Source organism: Rhinolophus hipposideros (assembly GCF_964194185.1).
Source record: "Rhinolophus hipposideros genome assembly, chromosome: 5".
In the NCBI taxonomy this organism is placed as follows: domain Eukaryota; kingdom Metazoa; phylum Chordata; class Mammalia; order Chiroptera; family Rhinolophidae; genus Rhinolophus; species Rhinolophus hipposideros.
Window position 1 is genome coordinate 23812567 of NC_138051.1, and position 22451 is coordinate 23835017.

Below are 22451 nucleotides of genomic sequence, written 5' to 3' on the forward strand. Positions count from 1 at the left end.
ATTACATCATCTATATATCACATTGTGTGTTCACCACCCAGAGTCAGTTCTCCTTCCATCACCATATATTTGATCACATTTTTTTTTGCTTATATAATATTTTTTTAAATTTTTTTTATTTTTTTATTAGTTTCAGGTGTACAAGACAAGGTAATAGACATCATATTCTCTTGATTTTCATTCTTCTTGCTATTCCTTTATCACTTTAATTGACCCCTTATCTTGATCCAGTACTGTTAAGTGTTCTCTAAGGCTCTGTCCTACAGGTCTTATTCATTCATTAATTACCCTTTGGCCTTTGGAGATTTTGCTCTCATTTTCACGTGGATGGCCTTGCAGAGGGAACTTATGCTAACCTATAGATAATCACTGACTCTTTCTGCTCAGCAAGGCGCCATACTTCTAGGAAAAATGAAATCACCAAAAGATGGGTTAGGTATGATCAAATATGGCTGATGAGTGTAGCAAAAAAAAAATGTGCCTGAAAAGAGTGAATGTTTCTATTTTCCATCTGCCACACAATCAGGTATTATAAGAACAGAATTTCTTTCATATTTTTATGTGTAAGTGGTTCTAGTCCTAAAACTGTGAAAAATATTTCAGACTATGTTTCTTCAGACATGCATACTAGTTCATTGTTGAATGGGTTTTTTAAAAATTATTATTGTTGAAAGATTTCTAGTTTTATGATTCCATGAAATGGAAGTAATTAGAATCCAGTAACTGTTGTGCCCTCTGGAAATACAAAGGTTATTTCCCCCAAATTAAGGTTGATTTAAATATGACGAACAATTTCTAGTTTCCTTTGATTTTTCTTTATTTTTTTAACATCTTTGTTGTGGTATAATTGATATACAAAAAGTGTACATATTTTATGTATACAATTTAAGGAATTTGAACTTTTATTTCTTTTTTTAAATGAGCATAATTGTACGTGAAATTATTATAAGTTGTTTAGTGCATTATCTTGATTAATGCTGTTTTACTTCAGACTTCACTCGTTATTTCATGATCTATGTACTGTTTGATGGTATGCTTTTTATAGTTTATAGATTACAGGGAGGTATTCTTTCCAGTTCATTGAGATCAAATTTTTGGGGAAAAATGTTCTCAATTAATGAAAGAATTTCTCACTAAAACCTTTATGGCTTAATAATGTTTCAAATGTTCCAATTCTCAATACTGCATGAAGCAAAGCTATAACTATAAAAGAAGGCAGTTTGCACATGGTATCATTGTATATCTACAAAACTTTCAGAAATAAGCAAAGGTTTAGTAAAGGAAGTTTAGTAAAATTAATTGACATGAGAAATATACAGCAATAAGAGCTTTCCTGTGGAAGCATCTTAGTAAGTTAAAGGATATAGTGGGGGGAAAATCTCTTTTCAACAGGGAACAATGATCAAATTTAAGAGAAATCTTAACAAAATATTAACTAAAAAAATATTTTAAAAATCTTAACAATAGATCTTCAAATCTAGCTGAAGAAGATTAGCAGTTAGACTGAGAAATACAGATTTTAATATATGGAAAAGAATGGCATATTCCTGGACAGAAATATTACAATTGTAAACATGTTTAAAGTTTCCAAATAAATTCACAAGTACCATTAAATGTTAATCAAAACTCCAATGGAATATTTTGAAACTGGAAAAAAAATGTGTAAAATCTTTTTTAGGAAATAAATGGGCTAGACTAAATAAAATATTTTTGTGAAAGAATAATAACAGAAACCTGGTCTAACTTGTATTAATATGTATGAAATAGCAATACAAAAGAGTGGACTATTGGGGAAAAGTATAGACCCAACAGGGAAACAACAAATGTTCTAGAAGCAAATCCTTTTATATATGAAAAGTATTTATGATAAAAGTAATATAAAAATCAGTAAGGAAGGTAAGATTATTTGATAAACAGCAATGAGATTTCATTCCCACTAGAATATTATAAGATCCACAAAGACAAGTATTTCAGTTAGTTCACCACTGTTCCATTTAGTGCCTAGAAGATTATCTTCACAGGGTAGGTCGTCATTATGTATCTGCTGAATGAAAAATGGTTTAGAAAAGTACATTTTGATGTTCATATTACACAGTACTCTAAGATTAGGTTTGGGTATATTATATAGTTAAAGAAACTTGATGAAAATTGAAATGGTTATATATCAAATCTTTTGATAAAGGAAAACATAAACTTAACAGCAATAGATATTATAAAGAAAATGATAGATTTGGTTACATTCAAATATAAAATAGTTGTCCAAAGGTTATGAAACATTATAAATAAAATTAACAAGCAAAAAAAATCCTTTAAAATATTTATAATAAACTTGCAAGTCAGCAAATTAAACATTAAGCCTCTATACTGGAATGGACAAAGGACATAAATAAATAATTCAAAAAAGAGGAAGTAGAAATAGCTAAGAAACATAAAATGTTCAAATTCTCAAATAATGAAGCAGAAATACAAATTAAGACAACAAGATACATGTAAGACACCTCAAGACTGCCTATTTAATTATAAATTTTAAAAATACATAAAATATTTAGTGCTTGCAGTGGGATAGTGTGATAAGCATGCTCAAACACAAGTGTAGCAAAACATCTGTGATCTTTGACCTAATAATTCCACTTCTAGGAATCTAAACTAATAAAATTATTAGCAATATAGTGAAATGTCTATGTACAAATATATGAAATGTTTTAAATCAAAACGATTTAAAAAGAAACAATGTCCAATAAGAAGGTAGTATTTAAAGTATGATCTAGCCTTATAGTAAATTATCATACAGTGTTTTAGTTGAAAAGAGGATTTTTTTTAAAAACATAGGAAAGTTGCTATGTTAAAATATTAACCAAAAAGAAAGAAAAAAATCAGGAATCATAGAAACAGACTGCAAGTGTAGATGCTATAATTTAGCAAAAATGGTTTTATCTCGTGTTGAGTGTGTATTTTCTTCATTTTTCCAAATTTTTACATGTGCTGCTTTTTTAACTAAAACATAATCTTCACTAAAAATTGAAGAAGAAATTTTAATTATTAGAAGTTTTAATATCTAATGAATTACTAATTATATTATGAAAGATCAGAACAAGCTTATTTATATATTTATATCTGCATAGAACAATGAATAAATCTAGTGGGGTTCTTAAAAAGTAAATAGGATTGTGCCACTCTCTGCTGGTCTCCTCCAGTGGCTTACCAAAGTAGCTAAAATAAAAGCTAAAGTTCCTAACATAGGCTCTAAAGAAGTACAGGGTCTGCTCCTGTACTAGTTCTATCTCCTGCTAACCCCCGATTATTCACCCTTTCTATGTTCACTCTTTTTAAGCCACACCACCTTCTTTCAGCTCCCAGAAAATGCCAAACTCCATCTTCCCTCAGTATCTTCAGCTGTGCTCTTCCTTCTGCCTGAAACACTCATCCCTTTTCTTTTTTCTTAGCTGACTCCTTTTCAAACTTTAGATCTAAACTTAGAAGTCACTCAGAAAAGCTTTCCCTGAACCCAACATAAATCAGTTTCCTCCAACCATTGCCATTCCCCATTCTTTTCAGTCATAACACTTATTCTATTTGGGAGGGAAAAACAATTTTAGAAAAGTCATTAGAGATGTTTAGAGAACAAAGAATCCAACTAGATGAGTAAACATTATAACAGCCTCTTTCCCTGTTAAACAGTTTCCATGCATTCCTGGATTTTGTAAACTGTTGACTTTGAGACCATAGCCGCCTGAACATAGCAGCCTCAGTATATGAGAATATACAATGTAAAAACTTTGGTGATTTTCAGTTTTTCTGATTGAAATGAGTGCATGCAAAGGATGATTTTAGGACCTGTATTTCAGAGATACCTAAATGGGGAGGATGACACAGAAAATTTAGAACCAAAAGATTATCTTCCTGTTTACTCAAGATACGTTGGATGGTGAGCTTAAATGTTTTTAGTAATAGGTTATTTTCATGCCTTGACGTACAATGTTTCCTGTGGCATAATAACTCTTGGTAAATGAAGATGGAATTGCAAAGTACTTTGTAGACCTTCAGTATGGATCCCACCTTCAGGTAGCAATATGCAGTTTCCATATAACTAAAAACCAAGGGGTTATACCCATAACTCAATGAAGAATCAGTGTAATTGTGTATGTATACTACATCTTCTTTATCCAGTCATCTATCAAAGGACACTTGGGTTGTTTCCGTGGCTTGGCCACCATAAATAAAGCTGTTATTCTGCCATAAGACGAAAGAGTGCCATTTGTGACAAAATGGGTGGATGAGATTATTATGCTAAGTGAAATAAGTCAGACAGAAAAAGTCAAGAACCATATGACTTCACTCATATGGGGGATATAAAACTGAAAGCAACAAAGGAACAAGACAAACAAAGAAACAACAACACATAGATACAGACAACAGTTTAGTGGTTACCAGAGGGTAAGCGGAGAGGAGGGATAGTAGAAGAGGGTAAAGGGGGTCAAGTATATGGTGATTTAAGGATAACTGACTCTGGGTGGTGAATATACAATGTGATATATAGATGATGCATTACAGAATTGTACACTTGAAACCTATGTAACTTTACTAACAATTGTCACACTAATAAATTTTCATTGAAGAGAAAGAAAGGAAGGGAGGGAGGCAGGGAGGGAGGGAAGGAGAGAGAAAAGAAATGGGAAGAAATGTGGGGCCTGGGAGAGCCTGGGAATTAAATATGGTCAAAAAACAAACAAACAAACAGAAAACAACCAATCAGTTTAATATTTGAATAGGAACACCAGCATTGTACTGAGGGGGTTAAATGTATCCAAATGTGTGAGTATTATAATGGTATCTTCCTTTTTTCTTTTCTTAAAAAAAAAAGGCAAGAAACAATAAACTGAAATAGGATAGCAAGGTCCATCTTAGGTCTTCTCATTGCTTTTCCCATCTTACCTTCCTATCACATTTGGAATTGGAAACATCTTCTCATTGCTAGTCTAAGAGAGGACACCTATTCAGGGTCAAATCTGAAAATTTAGTAAAAACTCATTTAAAAAATAAGTACCTTCCCTGGCTCGAGGAATACAATGAACAGCACACATATTGTCCCTTTTTTAGTTTGCTTACATTCTGATTAGAGAATCAGAAAAAGTAAAGTAACCAAATAAAGTTAGAGAAGGTTATAATAATATAATAACTTTATAATAAGTGCTACTGAAGAAACAGAGAGATCAGATAGAGAATAATGTGTTAAGCTTGCAGAGCCACTTAAGGTTGGGGCACAAAGGTGGTATGTCAGTTATTAATGGGTTGCCTCTTAATTCTGAATAAACCCTTCAGAAAATGCTCTGTGCTAAACAACAGAATTTCTTTAAGAATTTGTTTTTTTAAGTGAACATGATGTTAAGCTTCTTCAGTGGAGGGGACTGGGGAGGTACTGTAGAAAGAAGCGGCTTCCTCGAATTTCTGGGGAGTGGGAGGGGGCAGGGGAGAGGTGGCTAGTGGTGAGAGTGTGGGAGCAAACCCTAGGTGTTGCTCCAGTTAACACAGATAGTTGTCTCTCTGTGACCTTGCAGATTGGCTGGCAATAACCTTTCCTCAGCTCTCTGGACCAGAGCCTCCATGAAACTGAATGTCGTAATGGCCTCTTTCCCTGTTAAGTGGTTTCCATACACAAGTGTTACACACCTTGCAGTTATTCATTCTGCAAACCTACCCCCAACTCCTGCTGGCCCTCGGGCTCAGAGGCCATCTATCACTGCTGACTGCCAAACTCACTATATGCTCAGCCTCGCAGTGCTCACCATCCCCCCTCCTATATTCTGGAGGGTTGCCTTTTGCTCACCTAGCAAGTCCACACCAGCTCTAGCCTGGTTATTTCTCTGCTGTCTGCTGGCCAAGCCACACCTCCTCCAGTGAAATCGGAACCACTTGCAAGTGTTTTCTTCTGTGAGTGCTTCTCTTCAACCCTAGGGGGCCACGTACAGTTTCCTTATACATAGCTTACAATTATTCTTTTATCGTAGTTAATTGTTCTTTATAAAAGACTTCCCTGTTTAACCTACTGTGTGTTTTCTATCATGATTGGACACAGATTGCTATAAGGTGGCCTCTCTGAAACTGAAGGATGAGAAACAGCTCACCATGTGGAGAATGGCAGAGGTTTGGGGCAGATACTAACGTAGGAAGACTCTTGGGCAGAAAAGATCTGCTATGTGGAAAATAATAGAGGTCAGTGTGTCTGAAAGATGCTGAGTGATTAGGAAAGTGAAATAAGCGATGTTGGAGAGAGGATACGCCACAGAAAGAAGTTTAATTATAAGTCTAAGTGCAGTGAAAAATAATAAAATGGAGGGATATGATAATATTTTAACTATAATAAGATCTGGCTGGCTGCTATGTGGATGTGGACTGCAGAACAGCAGGAGTGAGCATGGAGTCTAGTTGGGAGATTATTGCAGTCACCCAGGTAAGATGATAGCAGCCTGGCCATCGTCAGGGTTAGCCTATAGGTGGAGAAACGTGGAGAGTCCAGGTAAATTTTGGAATAGAAGACTTAGGTATTGAGTGTATGTGGTTAGTGAGGGAAGTAAAAAAATCCCTTATCGAGTCAAGTTCCCTGGGAGAATGTATGAATAATGCTGCTTCAACTTATAACCAATCAAATCTTTAGTCCAGTCCTAGAAAGTTTATTTTTTGGATTTAAGTAGAACAATTCCACCCAACATCCTAGTGTTTCTGATCTCAGTAAGAGCTAATACCATATAAGAATTCAGATTTTGTTAAATCTGAGACTCTGAAGACTAGTGCTTGCTCATCTTACAGCAGAATCATATACTTTGGCTTATCCCAAACCAGTCAACCCAACACCCTGGATTGGCACATTCTTTTACATAAAACTATGTGCAAGGATTGCCCTAGGCAAACCATGGTTTAGGATCCCCATACATCTACTTCCTGGGCCATTCTAGTCCCTCCAAAAATTCCCATTCTTCCCATCTGATTCAGAGAGTGTACATTCTTTCTCTATTCTGTACTCAGACAAAGAAAGCCTCTTGTTAATTTATTCATATAGATTTAAAAAGCTGGATTTTTCATAATCTTCAAAAATGGAATTTCAGGATTTGGTGAGCTACCTCTTTCATGAAAACACTCTGATGCTATACTGAATAGTCCTCTTCTTCATTACCTTCCCTCTCACCATATTCTTTCATAAGTATGAGTACTTTGATATATATTATCGCATTTGACAGCAGAATATTGGAGATTGGAGTCAGCTCAAAGATAATGAACTAATTCAAATTTCTTAATATACAGGTAACTGCAGCTAACGGTAAAACATTTTTCAAAGTCACGTGGCTAGAAACTGTTGGATTTGTATCAAGAATGCTTGTCTCCCAATAGGCTATACAGAAATCCTTCTACCACCCTGTCTTTTCCTTGAAGGCTTATTATCAAAGTGAAGTCTATGCCTACTTCTCATGTTTCGTAGAGCTTCTAACATAATTCTGATCTTTATTAGGCCTCAGTGTTTTTTCTAAGTAGAGAAAAGCAGAAAAATCCAGCTAACATCATCATCTTTTGTGCCTTCAAACAAGTTATATGACCACCCATATGCAAACAGAAAGGAGAATCTAAACACTGGAGGGTGTGGAACATGAAGACATTTTTGCCCCAAACACCCTGGGAAGACCATTGCTCCCTGTTCAATGTGCATAGGAACCCTGTGGCAATCTTGCTAACATGCTGCTTTGCATTCAGCAGATCTAAGATAGGGCCTGAGATTGTGCACATCTAATAAGTCCCCAGGTGGTGTAGATGCTGGGGGTCTCCAGACCACACTTAGAGTAGATCTGGCTTTGACTGAGAACCTCAAAACCAGTGCCTGAAGGTGCCCTCTGCTGGCAGCAGCTGTGTGAGCAGCCTATAGGCAGATAAAATTTACTCGTGTTGAAAATCCCTGACAGAAACAAGATTTAAGGATTAGAGTGAAAAAAAAAAAGTCTTCCCTCTTGTTTTATGCATCAGCTTGGCTAAGCCATGATCCCCATTTTTTGGTTAAACACCTGTCTAGATGTAGCTGTGAAGATATCTTTTAGACGTGATTAACATTTAAATCAGGAGACTTTGAGAAAAGCGGATTTTGTGGGTGGGCCTCATCCAATCAGATGAGAGCCTTAAGGGAAAAGACAAAAGTCCCTTGAAAAGTAAGGAATTATGCCTCTAGATCCCTTTCGAACACAAGACTGCAACATCAACCCCTGTTGGAATTTCCAGCCAACTGGCCTGCCCTGCATATTTCAGACTTTCCAGCCACCACAATCGCATAAGTCAATTCCTTAAAATAAATCTCTCTCACTCTCTCATACATATATATATATAAAATCTATTGGTTCTGTTTGTCTGGAGAGACCTGACTAATATAGCCCAACAATTAGAGAATAACAATTTCCCAGCTTAAAACGTTTATTAAGTACTGACAAATATGAAAAGGAAACACAGAGAAAATATTAAAAATATTGGTTATTCATTTATTTTCCAAACATATTTGAGCACCTATTCTGTGCCTGGCTCTCTTCCAGGCTCCGGGAATATCAAAGTAAAGTAGACAAAGTCCTCACCCTCATGCAGCATATGTTCTAGTGAGGGAGACAGACAACAAATGAATGTCCAAATTACATAAAGGTAGATAGCGGTGTCATAAAATAGGGGAATATGAAAGTAGATAGTAAGGGGCTCTCAGATGAGGTAATATTAGAGCAAAGACTCTTTACATTAATTCACGTGTTTACCCGACCAACATCTTTAAGTATTCCCCACGTTTCACACGATTTTCCAGATGCTATGAATAAAAAGATAAATAATATTTGACTTTAAGAAACATACCCGAAGAAGATGAAACACACACACACACACACACACACCTCAAAAGAGGGCATTTTTATAAAAATTATACCAGATCGGGTAGACTGACCTGGAAAATACTGAGAAGATAAACAAAAGTTGGATTGGATAAATCCTTTAAACCAGATGAGCAGTGACAGAAATATAGTGTGTGTTGGGATTCAAACCTTAAAATAAGTTGTTTTTTAAACATACTAAATTACCTAATTTATTTTGCTTTCGGCAGTATTTCTTTGAAGATCTAATTTCAGCTCTCATATAACAAATGCTATCTAGCTATTGATCCTTCCAACTTTCAAGTCTCAACATTTGTTCTTCTGTTGTTTCGTTATGACTGGTAGCTATTAGGCCTGTCATTACACAGTTCTACTCTGATACCCATATGAAGTGCAGTACACAAAAGAAGGCATTGTTTAAGGGGTTAGAGTTGATGCTGGTTGGCCCAAATTGTAATCTTCTCTATTTACCTCAACCTACTTATTAAGTCTATATAATGAGTTTTGCACATTTTTTTGTTTTTTATTCGGAAGACTGGAATTTATTTTTTGTATTAAATACATAACAAGAAGTCAAAACTAAAAAGTATAAAGGTAGGTGCTAATACAGCTATTCAGAACAATAACAAGAATATAAATCTTAAATATAAGCTTCAGGTGGATTTTAAAATTTGAAAGTGAATGTGCTTTGTGCATATCAGAGAGATCTTTGACAAATGTTTAATGAGAACCTGGTTTGGGAGAAGTGAAAAGAACTAATTCTGTCAAGCTTTTTATAAGTTCTCTTATTTAATCCTCACAATGTCAGAGAAATGTTGGAATCTGGGTCTGTCTCAAGCGTTCTCAGCTATAAATCCCATATTCTTTCTCTGCGCCCTATTGATTTCCCTAATTTGTGCAAGAATCATAACTGTTCTCCTGGGTTCCCTTCCAATGAGAACAGAATGACCTTTAGAAAATTCATATCTCATTGTACCACCTCCTGTGCTCAGAATTTAAAGCCTCCTCTGGCTTTCCATTGCCTTGGCATTAAAAGGAAAGCTCTATAACAAGATCCATGGGGCCTTAGATGCTCTGGCCCCAGACTTCCTCTCCAGCCGCATCTACTACCCACCCACACCCTTCCACTTCCTACACATGCCAGTCATTTCTTATGATCCCTCCCACCAAAGGATCTTTGCATGTGCCAGAGTGTTTGCTGAAATATTCTTCTGTTTCCTCTGCATCTAATTAACATCCTTCAGATGCTAATTCAGGTATCACCTCATCAGGACAGATAGATGAGGCATGGGGAGAGGGTGATTACAGGAGTTGGGGAGGAAAGGTCAGTGATGATCTAGGGAACAAGTCACCACTGTTCAGTCAAAGCTGAAGATCTCTAATGCCTATTTCTCAGCCTCCTTTGTAGGCACTTCTTCTGTACTTAAATATTAGTGTTCTCCAGAATTCTCTCCTCAGCCTTCTTTTCTTTTCTCTCCATGTGCTATTCATGAGCAATCACATCCTTCAATGTTTTAATTATCATTTGTCCACAGATATACCCCATTCAACGTTCATTCAATAAATAGTTACTAAAATTCTTCCATGCTCCAAGTCCTACATTCGGATCTAGGGATTAAAAATAAATTAATAGAGTGTTGAGTGAGGGAAACAAATTAATAAAATTTGTGGTACACGTGGGAAGCACAACGATGAAGATATGCATGTTTATTTTGGAGCATCTAGCCCTACTTAGAGTGATAAAATGTCTCCTTTCCTACCTACATGCTGAGTCTTAAAAAATCATATACAAATTCGCTGGATTTGGTGGAGAGAGATGTTGGGTGTGTGTGTGTGTGTGTGTGTGTGTGTGTGTGTGTGTGTGTAAGTGTGCAAGTGTGTGTAAGCTTTCAGGGAGAAGGAGCACAAAAGAAAAAAATCTTGGAGAGAGAATCAGGCACATCAGCCACTTCTGAATTTCAAGCCTGGAAGAAATGATTTAAGAGACTAATGGGGAATGATAGGGATTAGAACATGGACAGCCTGGAAGCCCGTGTAAATAACAGTTGGCTTCATTCCACAAGTGATGAGAGTAACTGAAAGACTGAAGCAGAACAACAATTTCATTATCAGATTGTATTACAAATGCAACACTTTCAGTGTTGAGAATAAGGAATAAAAATGGCTAGAGAGAAGACAGGAAGATGCTTGAATTAGAGGAGTAGTAGTGAGTGGACCTATTGAGATAGATTTATGAAGTACTGCGTTTTATCTAACGTAAGGTCAAGAGCTGGACCATAAGACACAGCATTTCTTTACGTACCCCTAAGAGGGAATAAAATCTCTGCTAATCAAACTATAACAATACATTGATTGTTGCATATTGTGATGTATCCTGTGTTCAGAGATGTTAAAATGTGAAATCTGCATCTACAATTGATGAAACACAAAACTTAAGAGATTTCAAGTGTGGAGAGAAAAAGAGAATGAAAGAAGTCAAGAATTAGGCTTCTAGTTTATGTGGTAGACTAAGACTTGATCCAGGTAAATTAAGCAGAAAAAACAGACTATGATCTCATTTAGGGTAAAAATAATGGTAAGTTTCATTTTGGACGTGTTGAGTTGATGCTCTTGTAGGATATTTGCGACTGGGAAATACAGTCTGATGTGCAGCTGAAAGTCTTGTCTGGAGATAGAGATTTGGAAGTCTTCCACATATAGGTTTGGTATGGTTGAACTCATGAGCATGGATGAAATCTAACAGGATGCAATGTGATGCTTAATAGCAATTACTAAGAGAAGGAAAGAAAAAGAGGAACAAGTATAACCAAATTAGTATATTATCATGGAAGATAAGGGAACAGAAAAATTTTAAGAAAGAAAATGATCATTAATATTCACTAAAAAAAAATCTAGTAAGGTAAAGACCGAACTGTTCATTGGATTCAGTCATTAGTGCCCTCAGCAAGAAGAGTCTCTACGGAGTGATGAGGACAGAAGCTAGGTTGCAGGGGGTTGGAGGATGAATGTGGGATGAGGTAATAGATATCTGAGATGAAACCAATTGTTCAGTAATGTGCATGAGAGGGAACGAGAAAATAGAGTTTGCCAGAAGATACATGATGAAAGAAAATAGTTTTAGTGCAAGAGAATTGGACAAGTTTTTAGACTTAGGAAAAGGAACCACTAGAGGAAAAGAGGCTAAGAGAGTAAGAGAAAACAAGCAGATGTTCAGGGAATTGAAGGATGGTTGAGATAAATTATTCCCAATAGCTCTAATTTCCTGCATAAAATTGGAGCAAAATCTTTTGCTGTATGATATTGGTATTAGGAAAGGTTTCTGATTATCACAAATTAAAAGCATTTTCTAACTTAACATACAACTGTTTCTATGTTTTTATATGTAGGGTTAACTTAACCAAACTCTAGATATCAAAGACATAGCAAAGATAAAGGCACTACTCTGACAGAGATGCATCGGGAAGAATGCTTTATTGCTCTCTAAATGCTGGGTTTTATTATCCTTACAACATGTATAAACCATCTACTGCTAAGCCACAACCTAGAACAATAACCCAGGGTTATGCCTGAATAGTTGTAAGACAAAAATGACAGAATGGTAAAGAGGGCATTGAAAGTGACTCATACTTTTTTTATCCTTTTCATGTCGCCTTTTACTACAGAGTTTCAGATAAGATAATGCAATGAATACAATTATTTTACCTCCAGAGAGAGCACTAAGAAATGTTCAACAATCTACTGGTGCAATAATGGAGACTTTTAATATTTCTAACAGATAGCTTGGTCTTCTGACTTCTTACAGTAAAATATGAATAATCAGTTATTCACTAACTCAAAGAATAAAATGATAAAATGAATTTCTTAAATATACTTTAAAGTATTCTAAGATTTAAATACCTTATCACCCATGAAAATTTTGCTGGAAATGCATCTTCTTGAATTGTTGAGGATAATCATTCTGATATCCTCTGCTCTATTGAAAAGTAAATTCTTGTTTTATACCTACTAACCGATAGTGGGCAAAGTTCAGATCATCAGCAAAAACAGTTTTATTTTAAATAAATCCCCATTCATTACAATTACCACATTAAATGTTATGGCTTCCTATGTCCTTCAATAATTTATGTTATGATCAATTTAACTATTAAATTGAATATTTTATATGCAGTGAAAGATTATTTTACAATAGTATTCAAAATCAAAATGTTTTACAAACAACAGCTAACAATTAATCACAACAACTTCTACATAAGAAAGGTAAAGACTTTTTTACTATGTATATATTCAAGATTAGGTTTAAAAAATATCTATTTAAGCTGTTACAGATATTGGTTAAAGGACCATGGTTGAGAAGTTGCATAATTTAATCTATTGAAGGTGACAGCTGTGTATTACATGAATGTGTAGTTATGGACTTTTGAACATTTATTACTTGCTTACTAGTCTATAATGGCTTTGAATAGTCCTCCATGTAGGTATATATTTAGTCATTTCAAAAATGCATATTATTATTATTTGGTAGACTTTTTACCAAAGCATGATAAAAAAGGTGTTGTTTTCTCAGTACTATTCTGGGGCCATGCTAGGTATTCACAAGTGAGTCTCAAACATGTTATTTACTAGTATGAGGTTTGAGAATTTGTATGTTTACAAAATATGCTTTGCTGCCTCTGTATAAACTCTATAGACGTTTTTTCAGGTATATTTATCTAGGAACTAAAAAACCTGATTCCTATTTTGCTCAACCTACCTGTACCTTTGACCTTGATTGTCTTCTTGAAAAATATCTAATCTTCACAGCAGTCAATTAATTCCTACCTCATTTCCTGCCTCCCCTTTAACTCTGATCTCAGAAAGATGTCTATACCACTGGCATCCTATTTCCAGTTCACAGTTAGTTTCCATCTCCTAAAGTCCAGGCTTTCAGGATCTCACAGCATTGAACTAATTGCCAAGAGTGCCTAACTCTTCAGTTTCTGAGTTTGTTTCATAAGATTAAATATGCCTTCCTCACAATCTTCCCTTTCCTCTGTCTCACTAGTTCTTCGCTTGTGTTTTGAGAGAACATACATTCTCTGTTTCACACTGTAAACATTATCTAAACTTTCTGTTAACTTGTTTTCATTTGTAGCTTGGATCTGTTGAATAACTGACAAAAAGTAATTTCAGCAATTTTTAAGTGCACCTAACATCATAGAATTTTAGAGTTGTATATAACCTTATAGGTCATCTAATGTGATCCTTTCATTTCACAGATACGGAAAATGAAGGCAAGAAAAATCAAGGGACCTTGATTCTACTACTGGTGAGTGATAATATGAGGTCTAAAATGCAGCTCTTGTTATACTTCATTGTTGCATCTACTATAATTTTTTATTACAAAATGTTAGGTATGCATTATTTTGATGTGCTGTATTTTATAAGGCTTAAGATAAATTTGATTGCTAAAGACAATTCCACCGTGCTTTCTTGGGTCTGAAATGCACCCTCCCTTAAATTTTTCTTCACTCTTATGACATGGGAAAGAGACGAGATCAGAGAGGTAATGAAGAAAAATGCATTGTATATATTTTTATTATATTTGGAGAGTATCCGAAAATGAGAAACAGGAATAAAAATCAAGTAGAACATTTAAAGAAAAAGTAAGGGAACTTTTGTTCTTGTTAATTCAAGAATATATCTTTTATTTCTCCTTTGGTCTCAGATTCTTCCATTAATGGTTCTTTGGGATTTATGTAGCACGTTTCCTAGTGTTTGTTCATCAGCAATTACAAATCTGATATCTTTGAGCTGTTCGTGTTTGAATGTATTAGGCTGTGTTTTCTTCCTTCCCATTCTGTAGTCCATTCTCTACCTTGAACCACAAATATCTTTTTATCTATGTGTTCTGGAAATGAATTTCTCTTTCTAGGCATTAAACCAACATTTAAGAAATTGTAAGCTTAGAAAAAAAAATAAGAAATATCTATCTATCTATCTATCTATCTATCTATCTATCTATATATATATATATATATATAGAGAGAGAGAGAGAGAGGAGAGAGAGAGAGAGAGAGAGAGAGAGAGAGAGAGAGAGAGAGAGAATCTTATGTTTTACCTGATTGATGCCTACAAATGGCTATTTTGCACATATATGGCTATAAGTGTGCAAAATACTATAGAATCTCCAACAGTTAAAGTAAATTGCACCACCAAACTTATTTTTCACTAATTTTTCAATTTTAATATTTAACCATATAAAATTAAGTCAGAATCAAATTTTACATTTACATCTTGACAAATTCATGTTGCTAAACAAAATATATAAACACGGTAATTTAAACCTGTGCTGCTCCCTCACACAAAACTGTAAAAAACAGGATTCACTAAAGGGAGATTCATGGTTGCTGTGCTCAAGTAAAAGTTTTGGAATTTAAGAAGCACTTAGTTGCTGCATTAGGCCATTTAGGATGTTTCAACGTCTCAGTTGACTGTAATTCCAATCTGCTCAAGTGCCCTGTTAATGACCTTCCATCTCCAAGTAAGCAGAGGAATTCAATGTTTATGCTTTAAAAAAAATCTCTACCACAAACAGATTGAAGGACAGGTTCTTTTCATTCTATCTTTACTATGGCAGGAGAGAGTAAATTGTTACCACTACATCAATTGAGAGGACTAACCTTCAGTGGCGCTTAATGAAAGCCCTCATTGACAAAACAAAATCAACAGATCCAGGTATAAGAAAGCCACTTAAGTGTTTTCCATTTCTTATTGTCTAACACTGAGTAATTATATTCAGAAAGTCTAAACAAGCAGTGAAATTTACCCACACTAACACTTTAACTTTGGTGACATGGAGTAAACAGATAGGTCTCCAGGCTTCGTGTAGAAGTGTCACTCCACTATATAAATATATTTCTATGCAGAATGAAAAAGTCCTAACATCTGGGGATGCTATTACAAAGAAATCCCATGTTCAACCCCCATGCCCAAAATAATCTAGAAACCCAAAATATGCCAATATTTATTTGAATCAATAGCAAACTAAGAAAGCAGAAAAACATATCTCATCTTTTTTTAAATTAAATTTATTGGGGTAACATTGGTTAATAAAATTATGCAGGTTTCATGTGTTCAATTCTATAATACATCATCTGTATATTGCACTGTGGGTTCACCACCCAAAGTCAAATCTCCTTCTGTAACCATATATTTGACCCCCTTTACCCTCTTCGTCTCTTAAAGTAGAGAAAAGAGGCTATGGCTGACAGTTGAAATCTCGTGTAAAAAGCCATTGTGTTTCAAAGACAAGTTGAGGTATTGCACTTAATATATATGCCTTTAATGTCAAACTCTAGGCAGATGATGTCATCTTTCTTTATAAGCATAAAAAAGGCATTTTGTATCTCCTATTATATTTATTTTTAGATGACTTGTTTCCAGCAGTGTGTAATATGCGCCTCCTAACCTACAGGAAAAATGCTCTGTCTTACTTTGTACAACATGATTTTGTATTCAAAGACTCAAAAGCCTTGAGGCAAAATATCAGTAATAGTGACATAAAGTCTTGCATTGTCTCAAGAAAATGTCATAGAAAATATATAAAATTCTGTATTTTTTGTTACAATAGTTGTTCATGGATTTAAACAATGATATAGTATAATTTCTTTATAGTATAAATAAATACTCCTTTGAGTGTAACTCAGATTTTTCATGGTAACAACCACTTCTCCCCATACATTTTCTTTTTTAAAAATTAAAGTTCATTGGGGTGAAATTGTTAGTAAAGTTACATAGATTTCAGGTGTATAATTCTGTAAAACATCATCTATATATCATGTTTTGTGTTTACCACTGTCATGCAGGATGTCATATGAGGTCTCTGGTCCCACTCCCCACATAGAACGCAGGATATGGTGAGGCCAAAAAGGAACACCCACGGAGCCATAGGTAGGGAAGTCTTACCACTATATTCTCGCTGGCGGCTGGGTTGGAGACACAGGAAGCATGAACCACACTGTCCGCAACCCACACTCGCCCTTGCTAGCCCCCATTTGCTGCTAGCGTAGTCACAGAAGTTATATTAGTGGGCAATGGCTCACTAGTTGCAGCTGACAGCCAACTAGCCACAGCTGATGGCCATCCAATCACAGTTGATGACCATTTACTACCCAAGTGAGCACCTTTCCATGTGAGGGCGAGAGCCTGGAAACTGCACTCCTGGCTCTATCCCCACAACCACCCATACATTTTCAAATAAACAAACAAACAAATAAATGATCAATCCTAATTGAAGGATAACTTAGAGTAATAAATTATCTAACCTGTTCAGGTCAGAAGAGGTGAACTAACTCATCTTTTCACTGCCTGAATAGAGTGTTTTCCTGTTACAAGGAAGTTTTACAACCAATGAGCACTACCCATATGAACATGACAGAGAGCGTTATGTGTAAAACATTGCCAAATTTTCAGCTGAGTAGAAGGGGAGCTGAAGGAGAAAAGGAACAAGAAGCATAGGATATAACTAGGGAAGTAGGTTAGGATCATACTAAAAAGTGCCTTGCATATGAAATTTCTGAAGTTTAGATTTTTATTTTGTATGCTGTAGGAAACCAATGGTGGTTTTGCAAGCTAAAGAGTTGGTCTTGGCTTTGATCTTTCTCTCTCATATTCCACTGGTAAATAATAAATGTCATGAAGAAAATGTTTCTATGGTTTAAAATTTCATTCACATTTCAGAGGAAGTGGGTATTTTGATGGTCAATGGGAGGATTTCAATAGAATTGGGAGAAAAAGGAAAGCAAAGGACGGTTATCTTAGTAGGAAAGGTAGTTTGTGTAATATTTGATAAGAGCGAACAGGTATGCATGTAAGCAATGAGAACCAGAAATGGGTTCAAGTATTTGTCACACTCTAAACATCATGGTTAAGAACACAACTTTGGAGTCATCTAGACTTGAGTTCAAATTTCAGCAATGATACAGGCTATAGATAAACAATCTTGAGCAAGTGTTACATTAGACTGCTTAGGTTGCAGGCAACAGAAAAATACCCACTGATTTATGGAGAGAGAGAGAGAGAGAGAGAGAGAGAGAGAGAGAGAGAGAGAGAGAGATTGGAGGGAGGGAGGGAGGGAGGGAGAGAAAAGAGAAAGAAAAAGGAAGGGAGGGAGGGAAGGAGGGGTAAAGAGAGAGAGAGAAAAGAGAAAAATGAAGAGGCTGGAGGGAGAGAGAGAAAGGAAGAAGATGAAAGTGAAGGGAAGGGAGGAAGAAATTTACTCACAGATGTGAGCTAGCTAAGGGATTAATATGGAATCTTGTTCCAATGGTAGGAACCTGGAATCTGTAGTGGGTTTGCTGCAGGAACTAATAAACATTCTTTTTAAATGCTGCCGTCATCAGTCTCTTGGTTACTTTCAATATGTGCACCCAGGAAGAATACCTGAAAATTCTTGCTCTATTCTTTGGTTTAAGAAGGCAAATCTCCTTGAATGACAGACCTTCTAGGCTGTGAAATTGGGGAGCTATTTCCAGAAGATGAGGAAATTAGTACCAGGTGACAAAACTAGTAAATTTCCACAACTACAAGTAATGTATCCTTACTAAGTCTCCATTTCTTCATTAGTTTAATGGGGATAATAATAATACATATTCCAGAGAGTTGGGATAATCAAATGAGACAAATGACAAAGTGCTCAACAATTTCTTGTAGAAACTACATAACCAATGCTATTTGCTGGTTTTATTAAGGACTGAGATTGGATTATATAAGAATGTAATGTTAAGCTAAGGTTTTGAACTTGACCTTGTAGATAATAAACAGGTTTTTGTTTTGATTTGTTTATTTGTCTTTTTATCAAAGTAAAACATACACTCAATACATCACGAATCATAGGTATACGATTTGATAAATTTTCACAAACTAGTAGACATATCTCTACTGTCCAAACAGCATACAAATCACAACCCCCAAATCACCCTTTTCTGCATAAGGCAGATTTTAAGCATGAAAATTCATTTGCAAAAATAATATTTAATAGAGATGAATCTGTCAGTGGAAGTAAAGAATAGAAACAAATTGACAAAGCTTGATATTTGGATAAAGTTATATAAATTTTAGATGGAGGAATATAAAATGGTTTTGAGTATGGATGACCAAGAATGAGGATGCCATTGATATTATTGAAATTAAGAAAAAGACCAAATTTTGAAAGGCAAAATGAATTTGTTTTTAAAAATATTAGTTTTTTACTATGAAACGAAACACATACAGTCATTATGGAAAAAAATTGGAAAATACAATAAAGTACAAAAATTACCAAAAACTACTCTTTAACCTATAGTTCCCAGATTTCTCTCTCCCCTCTCTCTCTCTCTCTCTCTTTCTCTCTCTCTCTCTCTCTCTCTTTCTCTGTCTCTCTCTCTCTCTCTCTCTCTCTCTCTCTCTCGCTCGCTCGCTCGCTCGCTCTTGCTCTCATTTAGCACCTATACTAAAAGAGTTACTAGATAGTACTCATATGCACATAAGCACAAAAGTCCAGGTTTCTGAAAAATTCCAGAAACAGCTTAAGAACTTTTTGCACATAGCAGTGGTAATTGCTTCTTGTTTATTTCATGTTTCCTCATCTCACTCCATTTCTGAAATTCAGAATTTGCATTATATAGCAGAAAAAGTACATGGCCAATCTGAATTCAAATCCAGTTTGCTATTTAATAGTTCTGAGATCCTGGAGAAGTTACCTGAAGTCTCTTGGCCTCAATTTCTTTAAATATAAAGTTGACATAAAAAGTATTTCACATAGTCATTAGGAGTAAATATGTAAACAGCTTAGCACAAGGATTGTACTCAACAACCATCAGTTCCCTACCTCATGTGAATCTATCTGAATATTCAAATAACAGAGACCTAAAGATTGAATTGTATCAAAATAGAATCATAATGCATAAACAATTTTTAAACAATCTAATTGCTTAAATTGTATTGTATACTCATTTAGTGTCTTAATTTATAGTATGCATCCCTTTTAAATTCTTAACAGTTTTAAAATAACTCTCAACATTTTTCATTCTCATGCTCTATAGTATTTATATACATGAGATTTTAAAGTCTTTCCCTCTTCTAATAGAAGCCTCTAGTGGATTTGAGCTCTAAAAGGTTACTAAAAACAGTCAGCTATAATGTCAGGCATGGTAGCAAGAATTAGACCTAATTTTTAAAAAAATTATTAAATTTTGGGGGATTAACATTGGTTAGTAAAATTATATAGGTTTTGAATGTGCAATTCTATAATACATCATCTATAAATTGCATTGTGTGTCCATCATCCAGAGTCAGTCTCTTTCCATCACCATATACCTATTTGACCCCCTTTATCCTTTTTACTTCACACCGCCCTCTGGCAACCACTAAATTATTGTCTGTGTCTATGAGTTTTTGTTGGTTTGTCTTGTTCGTTTGTTGCTTTCAGTTTTATATCCCACATATGAGTGAAGTCATATGGTTCTTGACTTTTTCTGTCTGACTTATTTCACTTAGAATGACAATCTCATGATCGATCCATGTTGTCACAATGTTGTGTTTCATCTTTTCTTATGGCAGAGTAATATTTCATCTTTTGATGAAATATTTTGATGAAATATCTTTTGATGAAAGAGTAATATTCCATTGTATATATATACCAGAACTTCTTTATCCAATCATCTATGGAAGGACACTTGATTGTTTCCATGTCTTGACCACTGTAAATAAAGTGGCAATGAATTAGGGGTACATAATCTTTACGGGTAAATGTTTTTAGATTTTTGGGAGTAGATACCCAGAAGAGGGATTGCTGGGTAATATGGTAATTCTAATCTTATTTTTTTGAGAAAACTCCATACTGTTTTCCATGGTAGCTGTACCAATTTATATTCCTACCAAAATATGAAGGTTCTTTTTTCCCCACAATCTTCCAACACTTCTTATTGTCTCAATGATAATAGCCATTCTAACAGATGTGAGGTGATATTGTGGTTTTAATTTGCATTTCCCTAATAACTAGTAAAATTGAGCATCTTTTCATATATATGTGGACGTTTGTATGTCTTTCTGGGAGATGTGCCTGTTCAGGTCCTCTGCCCATTTTTTAATTGGATTGTTTGTTGTTGAGTTATATGAGTTCTTTATATATTTTGGATATTAGCCCCTTATTGGAAGTATTGTTTGCAAATTTCTTCTCCCATTCAGTTCGTGACTTCTTTGTTTTGTTGATGGTTTCTTTTACTATGCAGAAGCTTTTTAGTTTGATATAGTTTAGTTTGATATAGTCTTATTTATTTATTTTTGCTTTTACTTCCCCTGCCTTTGAGGTCAAATTCATAAAATCCTCTCTCAACCCAAGGTCCATAAGTTTAGTACCTATACTTTCTTCTATGAAATTTATGGTTTCAGGTTTTATATTTTGGTCTTTGATCTATTTTGAATTAATTTTTATACTTACTTATGCAATACTCCTCATTCAATCAAGAGGAAAACTTAACCTTTCAAACCACAATACTATGCCAGGTAAAAATAATATTGATGGTGAATATGGATAAGTTAATTCATTTATAATTTACTTGGGTCATATACCTAATTACTGATAATTGGTAGCTACAGGTAAAGTGATCATGAAACAGTATAGTCAAAGTCAAAGTCAGATGGGTGGTCTACAGAAAGTAATCTTGCAGTCCAAATCTGAATGTTGTCCTAGAAGTATACGCTGAACAGGAGCAATTTGAGTTTATTGTACATAGTTTATTGTAGATAGGGTAATAAGGGGTGTGGGGGGAGGACTGCTTGAATCCATAGTGAATTTGGGCTCAGATTTGTTGTTCAAAATGTACCGTCACCTTAATTTTGAAAGTAAGGTAGAAGAGTTAGAGATCCAAAGTAACCCTGAAGCTGCGTGCAGAAAGATCCACATGGATGAGAGTCTCCTTAAATGCGTAAGGTAGAATGGAGTCTCACCCAAGCAAAACAAACAAAAGAAGTGTAATAATAATAAGCCTCAATACTGTGAACTGTACTTTCTTGAGCTTTGATAGTCTATCAAGAAACTTTATTTTGTACTGCATGAAATCAACTCCAGAACAGGATTGAATCCAGGTTTGCAGTACGTAATCATCTATCTCCTCCCCAGGAATAAATTGCTCTTTTATAAAAGGGAAATTGACTATATCTTTTTTGTATATGTTATTAGCATTTTATAAATTGACAGAAGTAGATATATTTTGTTTCTAATTTTATCTTCCCTAAGGTGGAGTCTTAAAATAAATGTTTGGTTTGTTTTCCATTCACCAAAATATCTTATTTTCTTTCTATCTTACAGTGGATTCCTTTTTATAATGAACTATATGATAAAGTTTAATAGGATCAACATTTCTCAGCAGTTAATGAATTAATGAATATATGGGGGAAAAACTATAGGGGAAGTGTGTCTGGAACTAATTATCTGTGAAAGAAGGGTACATTTTATGAATGAAGGAGATTATCAGTAGGGAAATGATAAAGGAGGAAGAGGAGGAGGGAGAGAGGGAAAGAGGGAAGAAGGCAGAAAGCAGAAAGGAAAGAAAA